Genomic DNA, 16,200 nt, shown 5'->3' with positions numbered 1-16,200 from the left:
TATTATTTTTTATTTTAAGGCTATTCCATGTTGGTAAGAAATACTGTTGAACAGAATAGAGAAAGGTTAAATGAAAATTAAATGTCCTCTTTCACTCTTGTTCTACTTGTCATAGGATTCGGATTCTTGAATAGATTCCAGTTATTTTCTACACATAGAAAGTATATTATATAATAATGTAAAAATCTATCACAAATGAAATATCACAAACACACTTTCTGAAGGTTATTTTTAAATTAAAATATCTTTTATATCATGAATACCTACTCACACTGCTGTTTATATATCTACCTTATTTTTGGTGACATTTTACATACAATTGTAGTATTTTTTTAAAAAAGTGTCTTTGCAAGGATATCTTTCTTTGCAAGGATATCTGTATCTACCTATCTGTTTATATGAAACCAAGTAGTCTCCCAAGACAATTTCAATTTACATTCTTACATGATAATATCAGTGGGATAATATCAAGAGGCTCACGTTACTGCAACTTGTTTAATGGTGTCATATAGCAAAATTCCAACTCTTGGTCAAACAACTCACTTAAACTAACCACAGTGGTTACAAATGGGAATAATCATCTTTTCACAAATTACTTTTACATGTCTTGCCTCATTTTATCCTTTGCCCAGGTTTGTAACTATTTTCATTGTTTTTTCTGCAATTTTAGCATGTCAGCACATTAGTCCTGTTGTTCATATGTGTTGTACATATTTTCTCCAATTTATCATTTTCAAAAATGCTTTTACTAGATAGTGGGAGAATTTTAGTGGGATACTTTAGAGCACTTTAATTTGGGTCCATTTGCTCAGAACATCTCTCTCTCTGCAGATTTCTCCATCCCTTTTTGGTTTGTGCACATCACTCAGAGAGGATAATGTATGCATGTTTCAAAATGAAGCTCTTGAATTCACAGCTTTTTTCTTTCATAACTCTCAGCTCAACTGTATTAGGCCAGTACAGACTTGGATGCACTTTTCTTCTATGTTTTACTTCTATACAATTTTCCTTCCCTGTGTTTGACCACCAGGGTTGGGATTTGTGCTAAAGTAAATAATGATAATGAGCCAGGGATCTTTTCCCTTAAATCCTAATAATCCTCCCTCCCCTCTCTCAGAGAATGTTGTGAATGTTTTCTACTCCTCAGACAAAATGTTCTCCACTTCTCGTGGCACAATCACATCAGCTTGTATCCTCTAAACTTTAATCTCCCAACCAGGATCATTTTTCTTAAGTCCTAAGGACACTGGATTTCTCAGAGATAGTGATATTATATTCAGAATCTAGAAGTTAGTGTTTTTTCTCTTTATCCTTTTTTAAATTTTGTCCAGAAGTCTCTGTATTCGGAAGATACCTTCTGTGTTCCCTAGATCAACTTTAACCCATCTTCATATCTGTTTTTTTTTTTATTTTGCTTACATAGGAGATATCAAAGAGAGGAGATACATAATAATAGTTTAGTCTTCCAGAGGCTATAAATATATTTAGGTTATTGGGATTTATACAGATTTCAAGGAGAAAAAAATAGTTTCAAAACTTATGATAATATATAATCATAAATAGATATTTGATTTGGTTGCTAATATTATCACTAGAAATTTACTCATTTAATTATTGCACTTTTGGTCTTCTTGTGATGAGATGATTTAGGAAAGTAAGAGGCATAACTGGTCAAGCATGTAACCACAGTAGCAGGCATAGCTCGAAGGTGCTGGTTAATTGGTTATACTCGCTTCATGCATTATTGTGAAATAACTTCTCTTTATGAGCTTGTTACATGCTGAGCTTCTTAATGACCAAAGAAAACAGGTGCTGGGTCGAAATGCTGACCCAGGCAGTGCCTGTTTTCCTGTTTTACCATATGAAGCCATCATTTAAAATGCTGTCTTCCTCTTTCAATGGTGGAGAAGCCAATGGATATATAAGCAGGAGTAGAGTTCACATAGTGTCAAATTCCAGAGGATAGTAGATGATTTCTCCTCCCAATTCTGTTACTCTCAGCCATTCATGCTTATGTCAATCCATGAAGCAGGAAATGAGGGCTGCAATTTTCATTATGATCAATAATCCCTCAAAAGTGCATTTAGAGGATTGTTAGCCTTCCAGAGTCATGAAATAAGTAGAATAACAGAAGGTAGCATGTCAAAAGACCAACAGCAGCCCCCAGGCTACATTTGCAGTACCGGTTCTGCATAATTTTTCAGTTGGTTTGCAATCACACATGAACCTAAAAGAACAAAAAGCTAGAATTTTTTAACTGTAATCAAAATTGTATCTGCAGTTTCTATGTACCTGTCTTTTAAAATGGTATTTTAAAGAACCAGATGTACATAATGATCTGTTTTCAATACACATAAACAAGTCTTATGACTGTAAATGAAGGCCTTACTGCTTATCTGCTACTGTGGGTTATGTAAACCCTGTAAAATTATATAGATGTCATCTAAACTTCAGATATAAGATTCCTATTCCCAGAAGCAAATACACTCAACTACTCTAAGTGAATGTAACAATCATTAGAACAGAAAAATATATTTTCCAATAAACACAGATTCTTTAGCATTGGCATTTACAGAATCAGAAAATACCAGTTGTCTAAAGTTATTTGACAGTCAGGGTTATGGGACCTAGAGACATCACAATGCTTTGAAGGTTCTCCTGATAATCTTTATGAAATGCATGTCCACCATACCTGAGGCCTCAGAATGCTGACAAAGGGTAAGGAACTGGAGAAGGAAAAGCTTTGAGGGTTAGAAATGTAGCTTAGTGGTACAATGAGTGCTTAGCAAACCCAAGGCCCTGGATTCAATCCTCAGCACCAAAAAAAAAAAAAAAAAAAAAAAGTATTGAGAAGATAAATGAAGGCAGGAAATCATATGAGATGGTAACAAATCTAATGAATATTTTATTCTCAGTGTCAAAAATGCATCCTGAAAACAATTCATTTGCAATAGCATTGATAACCACAGAGTGTATGCTTTGCTCTGCTTCAGCTTAGAATTCTGGAAATTAAAAAAAGGGAGTAGAAAAGTGTTATTGTTTATTGAGAAGCTGCCATGTGTCAGACACTGTATAATGTGTCCACAAACTCATCACAGTAATTATTGACAACACGTCTTGCAATCTATATATTATAGTCACCATTCTATGAGAAAATCAATTGAGGATCATGACAGCAAATTGTAAGACAGGTATAATCCTGGTCTAAATAAATCAAACAGCTCACATATTTTATCCACCCTGTGTTAGCTCTATGACTGGAAATTGTCAGAAGATAGACAGTGAAGGACTAAGGACATCAATGTTGCTAACATGTGTTTAAATGTAACCCTGGTCCAGGCAGGGTGGAGGAAAGAGTGAATCCGATATTAACTTTCCTTTCTGGAATAAAATGGAGGGAAAGGGAGAGTGGAAAATTCAGTGGATTCATGGAAAACAAATGAGAATGTGGATGTTAGAAAGAAACAGTTGAGAGGCAAAGCAATAACAGGTGATAAAATTTCCAAAGTATGTTTCAGGGTTTGAATTGATGAGGCTGAACAGATATAAAGATCTTTAACCTATATTGGGGTGGACAAGTGCTTATCCCTTGTGGCTAATTAGGGATAGAGCCTGGAAAATTATAATTTGAGTCTTTTGCATTATTTAGTGTGTCATGCCATTAAAATGCCCAGTGTCTCATAATCAGTTATGTTCATTTAATAGAATCCATTATGTTCATTCATTAAAATGGAATTTTACATGCATCTTGTTATCTGAGCACTAGCTTATAGAATGAACATGTTATTAATAAGTTATAGTCTCATCACTAATTTGGGATGGGTTGCTTTTGTTCCCAAATTTGTAAAATGGAAAACTTGTTTTTTGTTGATTAAATATTTTGGAAGGTATAATGATCCAATGTAGAAAATTACAGTTCTGAAGCAAAAGTTCCTCAAAAATAACTTATTACAATTTCTTAATGAAATATTATGTGAAAAAGATAATTTAAAATGAGTGATTTTTTTCCATTTTCAGTATATTTGTTCAATTTATGTTTGTTCCCTAAAGTATCATTATTCACATTGAAAAGATCACAGAAATATGCTTTAAAGATTTTGTTCACAAAGATAGGCTTGGAGCATCTTATTTGCCTTAGAATTTAATGTTATGCTTGAAAAACCAGTTTTTTGTTTTTTTTTAAGAGCTCAAGCCAATTATTTCAATTTTTTAAAATTATTAGACTAAGAAATATTTTATATTAAAATATATCTCCCCTTAGCTATTCACAATAATATTGAAGAATAAAGTTTACACACATCTTTTTCTGTGTCAGACATATGAGTTATAAATAAGTGTAATTATTAGAGAAATTAATTCTTCTTGCCTGTAAGGGACAAAGTATACTTATTTCCATGTATCAAATATGAAAAATATATAATGTAGATTGCTATTAAATGGGGAAATCTCACTTTATATATATAGTATTTTTATCTTTTTTGCCCTAAATTACATAGTTTTTCTTCCGTTCCTTATTGTGAAGTTACTTTAAAGCAAAACAAAACAATCAGCCAAAATAAGAAAACAATGGCATAGTCTCTTCTTGATCATTTCTTCTTCACTCCATCTTGTTTTCATAGTACTTTTGTCTCCAAAAAAAGCCAAAACACCTTACATATTTATGTCAAAGGACATGGGCATGTGATACCATTGGTCTTGCTAAAGTTAAGTTTTTTCTTTGGCCAAAATCAGTTATTGCTGAAAAAAAATTTCCTAATTCATGATTCTTAGAAAATTAGACTTCTCTTTCAGGAAGTGAACCATACCTTTCAAAACATACCTAGTTCAGCAAACTTAAATATCATCAAATATCTATTCATAATGACCTCAATCATGGAAGACTACCTAATGAGACTTGTCTTCTAGATAATGAACAATGAAATTCTTCATACAGGGAATTTGTTAATCTGTGTGTATTTAGATGCATGGAATGTTTCCCACAAAATTATTCTGTAATCTTTCAGTTTAGTTTGTACCCTGATATCCTACTGGTATTGAGCTTTGCATCTTACCTTTCCAGAGCTCATATAAACATGCCTTAGGACCTCTCAATATTTGCTCCTTTTGCATACCATGATTTTATATCTTCATTTTTGGAGACAGGAGATGGCACTGATGTTTAATTGTATTTCATAAAAATCAATCAGGTTACCCTTGGGAAATTGTCAGAATTTACCCTTGGGAAGTCATAACAACCAGGCTGTAAATACATGTGGTACATATTTAGTATTTCCCTAGACTCTGTTATTATTATTGCAAGTATTAAGACAGTTTTCTGGAGGATACACCAGTGACAACAGGTTCTTACACATTCAAATTTCTGGGAGGACCTTCTCCTTATTACCATTCGAAAAATCCACAAAGGACAATCACATTTTCTGACCCTGAGAGAATGTTATTATAAACTAATGTGCACCATATTGCAACATTTTTATTAGTACCAGCACCCACAGAATAATAGCTCAAACTCTATTTGTACATTATATAGATTCGGAATTCTTTATGCATTTAAAGGAATGATTTTTTAAAAGAGAACTTCATTACTTACTGATTTTTACATTTTTGCAAAATAGTCAATTTAACCCATGTGGTGCTTAAATCATCATTTTTTTTTCTTATCTATTAAAGGATCCTAAAATTTCCAAGCATGCTATTTATACATGCGCTTAATTTTTAAAATGTTCATTTTAAATTTGAACTTTTTTGTCCATACCTAATGTTAAAATTCAGGATAATATATTTAGCACTTTTTGGATAATTTCTCATGTACTTTTTTTGTCTGAATATAGGCATATTTTTCATTTAATGCAAAGAAATTTCAACTTACAATAGCATATTTAATATAACAACTCTAATTTCCAATGTTTTCCTTTTTGGATGCAATTTTATGTAAAGGAATGCAGCATTTATCTCTGGCTAAAACCACAATTTTGCTTCATCTATGGTCAGTGTGTTTAAGGAATTCAATTTATGATACCTTGTGGGAATTTTTTTTTAGGTGAACTGTATATCAAGTAGTTTTGTGGTTTTTGAAGGAACTTCTTGGCATTCAGGGCCATTTCTTGCGCTGTACAAATCCTTCGTGCTTTCTGGGGAGCAGACTACTTAAAATTCATATGGAAACATTAGATGTAATATGTGTATTTGGAATAACCACTGAACTATTTCTCTATTTAATTGAGGTGGTCTGTGCTCATTCATGGTGTCACACTGCCAGCTATTTTCAGTCTACCAATTATTTCTTTGGGGGACATGGTAAAATCTTTGCTTCAGTAAATGTTTCCACTTTCTTAATACAGCAGTTTTTCCTTCTCCTTCCAGCTTCTAGTGGGCAGACAGAACAAGAACTGCTAGCTGTTGAAACACAAGCGCAGCGGAAGAGCTCACACCTTCCCCCAGGAACTGAGTGAAACTTCATGCTCAAATTCAGTGATTGCTGAATTTTAATAACCCATTCTTTTTTTCTATCATCACATTGAGGATATGTCCTTGAATATTCAGGAAATCAAGGGATTGCTTACATTCTGGTTATCATGCTAGAAATTCAGGGTTGTATCCCTGTGTCAACCATTTGCATTTCTTCCCTTAGCTCCTAGGATTCTGCTGTTCACTCTCTTCTTGCATAGTGTTTCCAGGTAGTTCCCCCAAGGGAAGGATGAACTCTGAACTGGCACGTCTTCTATTTCTATGTTCCTCCTCCACATCTGGGATCACAATGAAAAAGGTACCACTGGCAAGAAGACCAAATGCATATCCAAAGGTCAGGGTCATGAGTTCAAGGAACAGGTGTCAGCAGGTCACAACACAAGGCTGAGGCTAATCTGCCCACCATAGTGGACACACCAGGACTTCTGCAGGGATCCAAGGACCCATTCATCTCCTGAAAAAAGACCTGGGGTGAATTTCTCTTATGTATCTTTTTGTCCCTAGAAAATCTCTGGAGGCACACAAGTAAAACAAAAATACACTGATATCTTTCCTATTAAAAAAAAAAAAAACTCTAATTTTCTCTCTGACATTTATAAAAGGAAAGAGGCAGGTGGTCTTTTAAGAGTCAGAAAAACTATTCCCAGTGACCTCCTTCACAAGATCTGTGTCGGTGGGTTCATATCCTGCTTTGCGATGTGGACATACTTGGCAGTAACTCTCTTAGAACTTCAGTCAAAACTGAGAACAGGAATACCCATTTTAACATGTACTATAACTGAAGTCTACAGAAAATTGAGGTTTGTTATTTTCTAACGTATGCCAGCTCTTCCTAATGAATTAACATTCCAGCAGAGAAGAGGATGATTTAGAAATTCTGATTAATATTTTATTTTCTTCCAGTCTCAACTGTCTCCCTTTCGTTTAAATATTGAGTCTACTTAAAATACAACTCCCTATTACATTGTAAAAATTGCTTTGGAATAACTAAGTCTTTTTAGGTAAATCCTCAATATTTCACTTTTCTCTTGTTCTTCTTCCTCAAATAGTGGGTGTGTCTAGGAAGGGGACTCTCTCTACTTCTGCAGTAGGAGGTGAGCATGTCCTTGGATCCACAAAGCATCCTGGAATTGTCATTCTGGAGTTGCCAAGTTGGTATCATTTAACCTTTGACACAATGTGCTGGTGCTGGCCCCTGGAGCCCATGCCACACATTTGAAGTCATTACCAATGGTACTGTCTTCATCTTGACTGCAGGCTTTTTTGATTCAAAAAAAGCCTGGTCTCTTCTGGTCTGCACCTCTCCCTAGGATGTATGGGATTTATTATTATTATTATTATTATTATTATTATTATTATTATTATTATAAAAAGCACATCACATGAAATTTGTCATCATAACCATTTTCAAGTAGACGATTTTTGTAACATTAAGGATATTCACATCAATGGGAAACAAATCTCCAGAAGCCCTTCATCATGCAAAACAGAAACTGTATACTCAGTAAACAGAAATTCTCACTGTCCTCAGATTCTGGTAACCACCTTTCCTCCTTTCTGTTTCTATGGTTCTCCCTACTTCAGATTCCTCATTTAAGTGGGATTACACAGCATTTGTCTTTCTATAACTGACTGATTTCAGGTTACATGGTGTATTCAACGTTCAGGCACGTTAGAGATTATGACAGAATTATCTTTCTAAGGCTGAGTATAAATTGTACATCCTACACCACAGTTTGTTTATGCCGTCAGCCATTGGAGGACATTTGGGCTGCTTTCACCTTTTGGCTATTATGAATAGTACTGCCATGAATGGGTGTGAAAATATCTCCTTGAAGGCTTGTTTTCAATTCCGTAGTATCTACACCCCAAAGTGGGAATGCTATATCCTAGGTAGTTCTACATTTAATTTTTTAAGGTGCCACCATACTGTTTTGTACAGCTATTGCACCATTTTTACATTTCTACAAATGGTGCACATGGATTCCAATTTCTCCACATTCTTACAAACTTGATATTTTAAAAATAAAATGGAATTGATTATATAAAGCAAAACCACGATAATAATACATAATGGCTATGTCATAATCTTTAGCTCACACATTTCTTTGTAGGTAAACCTCATTTAAGCATACATAGGATATGCTCTTTGACTATACTGCCTATTTTTTAATACTTTAGTATCTGCAGAAATAGCTTCAACCTATAATATAAGAAAATATCCTATTTAAACATTCTCAGCCTGGATTTCACATCTGTACAATAAGGATTTGTAATATTGACTTCAAGGATAATTCTGCTAGATTTTCTGGGTTTTACTATTATTATCAATAGAGAAATTCAATTGCCCTGACTTCTTACAAGGACATTGTCGGAAAGTTTTGGGTCTTACAGCTGAATTTCAGACACTTTTGCTTTAGAGCTAACAATTCAGACATGATATCACCTAAGCATTGGGCATTCCATGATTGCAAATCTGATGTGAAACACCACCTGATCTCTGAACAGGTCTCCACTAACTACAAAAATCTATCAATATGTCAATAATGGTACCTAACACAGCCATTTTATGTATTAGAAAAGATTCTTAAAATTATGACTTTTTCCTAGTTTTCATAGTACATAAATGAGCCAATACCACTACATGGGTGTTTTGATTCCTTATATGGTATTCTCCACTATTTCCTACATTATACATATTTAAAAATTTTTTTTTATAATTGCTACTATAGTATAAGAGTATCAATGGTACTACATGGAATATAAAAATTTGTTTCATTCCACTGAATAAATCAGTATTTTAAAATATGCATCAAAATAACCCAAACTAAGATACTTTTGTGATTTTTCTGTTTTTCCTTTTATCAACTTTTTATTGTGTGAGGAGTTTGTGGTAGGCAGAGGATGGTTCCCAAAGATGGCACCATACTAAATCCTGGAATCCTGTAATACATCAGTCTGCATGTCAGGGAGACTTTCATATATGAAGTTAAGGTGCTTGAAAGAGGAGATTATTCTGGATTATTTGGGTGGAACCAATCCAATCACAATTTCTGACTTTGAAGGTGGAGGGTCCATGAGCCAAAGACTCCAGACAAATGAAAATGCTAGGAAACAAATTCTCCCCTATCAGCCTCCAGAAGCACAACCCAATTTACTCATTGATTTTTTTTTTTTTTGTGGAGGGTTTCAGGGATTGAACTCAGGGGTCCTCAACCACTGAGCTACATCCCCAGCCCTATTTTGTATTTTATATAGAGACAGGGTCTCACTGAGTTGCTTAGCACCTGACTATTTCTGAGACTGGCTTTGAACTCTTGATCCTGCTGCCTCAGCCTCCAGAGCTGCTGGGATTACAGGTGTCTTCCATCACACCTGGCCACTCATTGATCTTTGTTGGACTTCTAACTTACAGAACTGTCAGATGATAAAATTTATAAATTTGAGCCACTAAGTTTATGGTAATTTGTTGTGGTGGCAATAGAAAATGAATGCAGTGAGCATTACCCTAAATATCATTACATACAGGCATAATGACTTAATAGCATTTTGTACTCAAATAATACCTCTAAACAAAATGACTCTTTGGTTTTTCAGTGCTATTGTGGGAATTCCCATAAATTCATTAAGTTCTTTTTTTCCTTTTACTTACCTGAGAAATCTAAAGACACTAGTGTGTGATTTGGGACAGATATCCTCAATGCATAACCCATCAGATAAAGTACAAAGTACTTTTGAATAAAGTAAGATTTACTGGAGGAATTGTCTTGTTGACAGTGAGCTAAATGAAATTCTCTCTGAAAAGCACTAGAGTGGGCACCCTTGGGTTAGGAGCTAAAGTCTCTGATAATCATAACCTCTGGCATATAGTTATACACTAGTAATGGAAATATCCTCTTGGGAATTTCAGACTTGTTACCATGGATCTTGTTTGCTAACACTGACTGTTTTGCCTAGCTGCTTATAGAAACTCCATGCTGCAATCCATCTGTTCCCTCATCAAAGTGGTTTGGGGCCAGCAACTATTTCAGACAATTTCTACAACTTCTGATGTCTCATTCTGCATGTGAATGTTCATTGTACTTGAAGATTCAAGGCACAATGCAGGTAGAGATATTCAGCTCCAACTTTTCCGTTCTTGGTAACAATACAAACAAAAGATCTGAATTATTTTTGTTCAATTCAGTCATTCCACAATGTGTATATATTTTAACACATCATGTTGTACATGATAAATATATGCATTTTTGTCAATAACTGTTAAAAGTCTGATTTCTGAGACCTCGTTTTTGTAGCACCCATCACACCAAAGTTTATTCTTCATTATTAATTCCTCATTAATTTTAAAGGAGATATTTAATTGCTATATCCAAATAGTATACTACCTGGTATATGAAAGATATCAAATAAATGCTATTTGAATTAATTAATGGTATGCCTCTCATCAGATCATTTATTTAGGTTTAAGACTGACAAAGCATGTATTGTCTTATCCCATATTACTAAAAAACAGATCCTTGTAAAGATCCTATCATCCTCCTATGCATCAATGACAGATTGTTCCTCTGGTCTGGGGGTCATCATCCTTCATTCTATCTTTGGGTGAGTCCTAACTCCTGTTCTCTGGTTATCTCATCTGGCCTTCCTGAGAAGTTTACCTCATTCATTATATTCTCTTTCTTCCAAATCTTCTGTCCTTGTCCCATAGCTATATTGTGCTTCTCAAAATAGAAACAAGATTGTTTTTTAATTGGTGCAATATAATTAAGCAGAATGGAGAATTCATTATGCCATGTTCATATATACGCCTAGCATAGTTTGATCAATCCCATTCTGCAGTGCCTCTCCTTTCCCTTCCCTCCTCCTTCCCCACCCCCTTGTTTTACTCTACTGGGCTCCCTTCTAGTATTGTTATTATTACTCAGTGCATTAAAATGATATATAAGTTTGATATTCACTATGGTATATTCATACATGAACCTAGCACAAGTTTGGAAGAGTTTGTTCTCCAGCATGTCCCCATTGCCCACCCCCGCCCTCACTTCCTACCTTTCAGCCTTCTTGCCTTATAATAAATGCAATCTAATCTAAAGAATAGCCTTAAGGTCTTCTTCTGTCAACCCTCAGTTTTTCTAACTAAAAGAGTCCTCTTCTTTGCAATTGACTTAAACGGAAGTATCAACTACTGCTAACATGCATTACTACCAACTTCCTTTCTGTAGCTTCAGATATTTAACTGTCTTAGAGTAGCCAAAGGTACTTCTTTCTATATTAAAATATACAAAACTGATTTTTACAAACATTAGATTATGACGCTTATTCCTTCTTATATATTTGTAAATCAATAAATGGTAGCGCTTACTATCCTGTTGTTTGGGGCAGAACGTTAAGAGATAATTTCTTTCTCTGTCCTCCCTATAAAAATCATTCTCTCTCATTTACCACTACCCCCAAATAAAAATTGTGCATATATTTTCAGTGAATAATTTTTTCCCTTTGTGTCATTTATCTATATTGTTTCCTTTCTTATTTAGATCAACAAAATCATTCCACAGGTAAGTCTTTGGGTAAAAGCCAAAATGGAGAGCCAAGAGCAGCCAAATAAAAACCCAGAGCAGAGGACAAATAAAAAGTCCTGAGCAGAGATGCAGACACAGCACACAATATTATAGAAAGAATCACATCAAGTGGGTATTGACTGTCAGACTAAAGTCCACTTACCTGTAGCTCTGGAGGGCCCAAATGACCTGCTACGAGAATGTCTGCAGCCTCCAAGGAGTTTGGACCCTGTGCCCAGCTCCTGTACACTGGTAATGTTCCAACTTATCTCCTTGCTTTCTTAACTAACCTTAACTTTTTGATATATACCTCCCATTATTCTTTTCAGAATAACATTTGATGTAAATTTCACTCACTGCTGATCATACTAGTAAACATTTTAAAAGCTTTGAGTGACTCACTAAAGGTAAAGGTTAAGGCCCAAATTCCTGTCTGGTGAGAAGGGTCTATGGTTTGGTCCTGCCTTTAGTTCCAACATGATTAGCTCTTCTGAAGTCATTATGGAACTATCTCCATCCAGAGAAAAGGCCTTTCGGTGTCCCTAGCGTACCATATTTTCTCTATGTTCCTGCCATTTCTGTTCCCTCTCTCTGCAATAGTGTTATCACCGATCCTGCCAGAATCAATTCAGAAAAGCCTTTAAAGAAAGCCACTGCAATACACTCCTTGACCACCCAGTTCATTCCCATGAGTCTCATCCTTCACTGTGTAATCTGATCTGCTTCTCCTATTACACTGTACAATATTTGAGCACATAGATCATACCTTATCATCCACTTATCATCCATGGATCTTCTCTCTCTCTCTCTCTCTCTCTCTCTCTCTATCTCTCTCTCTCTCATACACACACACACACCCACACATCTATTTTGTATTTCTACTGTCCTGCACAGTACCTGGTGCACAAAGTACACTCAACATGTTGTTTGTAAAATGAAAAACCAACATCCTGAAGCTTTTTCTATGGAGTTTACTCCACAGGGCATAGCAAGTTGAGCCCTTGGATGGAGGAATGAGCCCTACTTAATTTTCTCTTTGATAGCAAGCTTGATAGCATGCTTGCTATGCTTGCAAATTATGAAACAAATAAAGTTAGAATGACATAGCTACTAAGAGTATGGGTTTTTGTGAAATAAATTTGAGTTCAAGTTCTCATTCCATCCAGTTCGTGGAAGAGGAATTAGCACCACAAGTTCGCCACATAATTCTCTCCATCAACTTCTATGTGCATTTCTTTCTTCTTATTTACTCCTCCCTTCTTATTAAATTTCTTTCTGTTTTATTGCTTATTGTTTTCGTCCCTTTTCTTGTCCTTTCCCTTCATCCGACTGAGCATTCTGTAAATCCATGAGTATGTCATAGATGTTTGGGAGTTTTAAAGTGTGGATGGTTTGCCAACCACAGAACCTCTTGAATACAGCTGAAAAAACAAACGGAAACCCAAACTAAGGAAGAGAATTCAAATGCAGGCCAATAATGTCAACATTAATATAATCCTACATATCGTAAGAACAGTGAAACACAGACTAAGGCTAAAATTGCTATAATTTTTCTTTTTTTTTTTATAGATTCTTATTCTATTTTATCATTACCTTTTCCTCTTTTTTTCCTCTCTTTTCTCTTTCAAAAATTATATTTCAGTACTATTTTAGCTTAATGTTTAAAATACATTTATTTTATTCTATGAATTATAAGGGAAATGTAGATATTCTCTAGAGTAGGACAGGTTCAAGAAGTTCATAAAAATGTGCCCAGGTCAACTGGTCTGCCCTTCACCTTTTTGAGAGCTGCAGAAGTATACAGAAGGCTAATTTGTTGTGATTCTCTTTGTAGGAATGGGAAACGTGGGAGAAATTTGAGTTTCTCTCACTGGGTCAAAAATCTTTTCTTGTATTATTTCATCATCCCTACATTTTCTTATTTCTGTTGACTGCTCTTTAAAGCACAGCAATCCAATAGTGAATTTATGCTCCTTTTCTTCTTGCTACCTTGATGCCATTGGGGAAAAAAAGTAAGAATCCTGCTGTTGATTGTTTCCACGGGTTAAATAAGTTCAATTGCAAACATTTCTCAGTGCATTTAAGGATCCATAAGAATCTATAGGTTTCCGTGTAACAAATGACTGGTTAGTTGAACAACAAGATGACAGGGCAGATTGTTTCAGCAGAAGCAATCCTGGCTCATTCTATATTATTTTCATACACTGTGAATCCCAATGTTGAGGACCTCGGAGTATTCTGCTTTTTTTTTTTTAAACTACAACAAAATCTCCTCAGGCTATTTCTGAGATGGTTTCAGCTCTCTTATAGCAATTGATATCAACTAACATTGCTCTAAATTTAACTAATAGGATGGGAGTAGCAACATATATCATTATTTTTTTTTAACAAAGGTCAGTACCTATATAACCTTTACTGAAGTCTATTTTACTTACTTTTTAATAATAATTTAAATCCCTTTCATTTCCCATACAGGTCATTTTAACTTGCCACTAAATTAAAGAGTCTAAAATTTGTAGAGTGTTTACAATATCTAAGAAAGGAAGTTATCTGGAAGCACATGAGAGGTGATGAGAAATCCCTTTCACATGAAAATCAAGTCATCCTCACTGAGAAAAAAACATGTAAAAAATGAAATTTTCTACTAAAGACGAAGAGAAATTGAAAGTTTACTATCAGATGACAAAACATTACTTCAAAATAAAATAAATTTGTAGTATTCTTACATACTTGCCTTCTAGTAGCATTTTGAATATTTGGGCATTTTCATTAAACATTAGTTCTGAAAATAATATGGATCATCATGAAGTCAGTGCTCTGAGACTTTATATCTTTTAAAAAATAAAGTGTTTTTACAGTATACGAGCTAGGAAAGTCACTAGGTACTGAATACTTCCCTTAGATGCATGTTTCTTTGCATTTTATAGATTAAAAAACAAATTATGAAAATATCTTTGAAAGAAAACAGATAAACAACAGTCAATTCTTCCAAGTATATTTCTTTCTTTCTTTCTTTTTTTAAAGAATTAAATCAACCACTCTTACAGAGTGGAGTGGTTGCTAATTCCCTAGCTCCTCTGCTGTATGCAAAACAAGAAAACAATTTGGTTGTGTGAATCTATTTATGAATATATTTATTCAAAAAATCTATCTCAACACTCTCAAGAGAATATCCCGTGAAGAAGAAAGTCCACAAGTATTGTCATTTCTCCCACAGGAAATTTGTGTTTCTTCCTATTAATGATAGGAAAATAGAATTGTCAATTGCTTAAAACTTTCCCCTAAGTTCAAGTAGAGCTAAATAGGTTTTGAGATCAGATGAGATTAGGTTGTACATTTTCTTCAATTGTAATTTTATTTGTAAGCTATATTGAGGTGTAATTTGTCAACAAATTTTTCACATATTTAACTGTATATTGTAATGAGGTCAGACATATGCATATGCTCAAATTTTACATCATTTAGGTTTTACATATTTAGTTTGAAGGGTCCTTCACCATTTATTTCCATCAACTAATAGAAATAAAAATTGCACTTTCCTTAAAGCTGGTGCGTTAAAATGTCACATTCAAAAAATGTCTCCTAAAACAAACAAACAAACAAAAAACTGAAGTCTCTCTTTCCCTGTGTTTTAATTCTTTTATTTTGGTAACATTTAAAAGACTTTCAAAGTTTCCTCTTCATGTCTTTTACATTAGTGGGCTATCAGTTTAAATGAGGCAAATTGTAGCTATTAGTCATTATGAATAATATTTCAATTGTTAATAGTAGCAAAACATTTCCAAAATACATAGATATAGACATAGATTTGTGGCATTTTATCTTGTGTTATGTGTATTAGTCTTGCTTCTCTAGCCCAGTTTTTCAAACTCACAGAAGAGAAATAGAAACGTGAGAAATAGAAACTTACCTCAGGTAAATTGCAAGCTAATACTGATTTCAAATACCTCCATGTAATAATGAAAGGAAAATTCTACGACAAAGGAATTTACATAAAGCATAGTCAAACTGAAGACATAAAAACACATCTGCTTTCATCACTTAAATTTGGAATTACTAGTCAATATTATAAAAACAGAAGTACAACGTAAAAATATTGGGAAAAAAGGCATACATTTATGATGGTATATAGGTATGTTAAGTATGTGTTTATAAAAGTTCAGGGAATCAATTTTTA

The sequence above is a fragment of the Marmota flaviventris genome, chromosome 3, assembly GCF_047511675.1.
Source record: "Marmota flaviventris isolate mMarFla1 chromosome 3, mMarFla1.hap1, whole genome shotgun sequence".
Taxonomy (NCBI): Eukaryota; Metazoa; Chordata; class Mammalia; order Rodentia; family Sciuridae; genus Marmota; species Marmota flaviventris.
The sequence above is the reverse complement of the archived record's forward strand: the minus strand, read 5'-3'. Positions refer to the sequence as shown.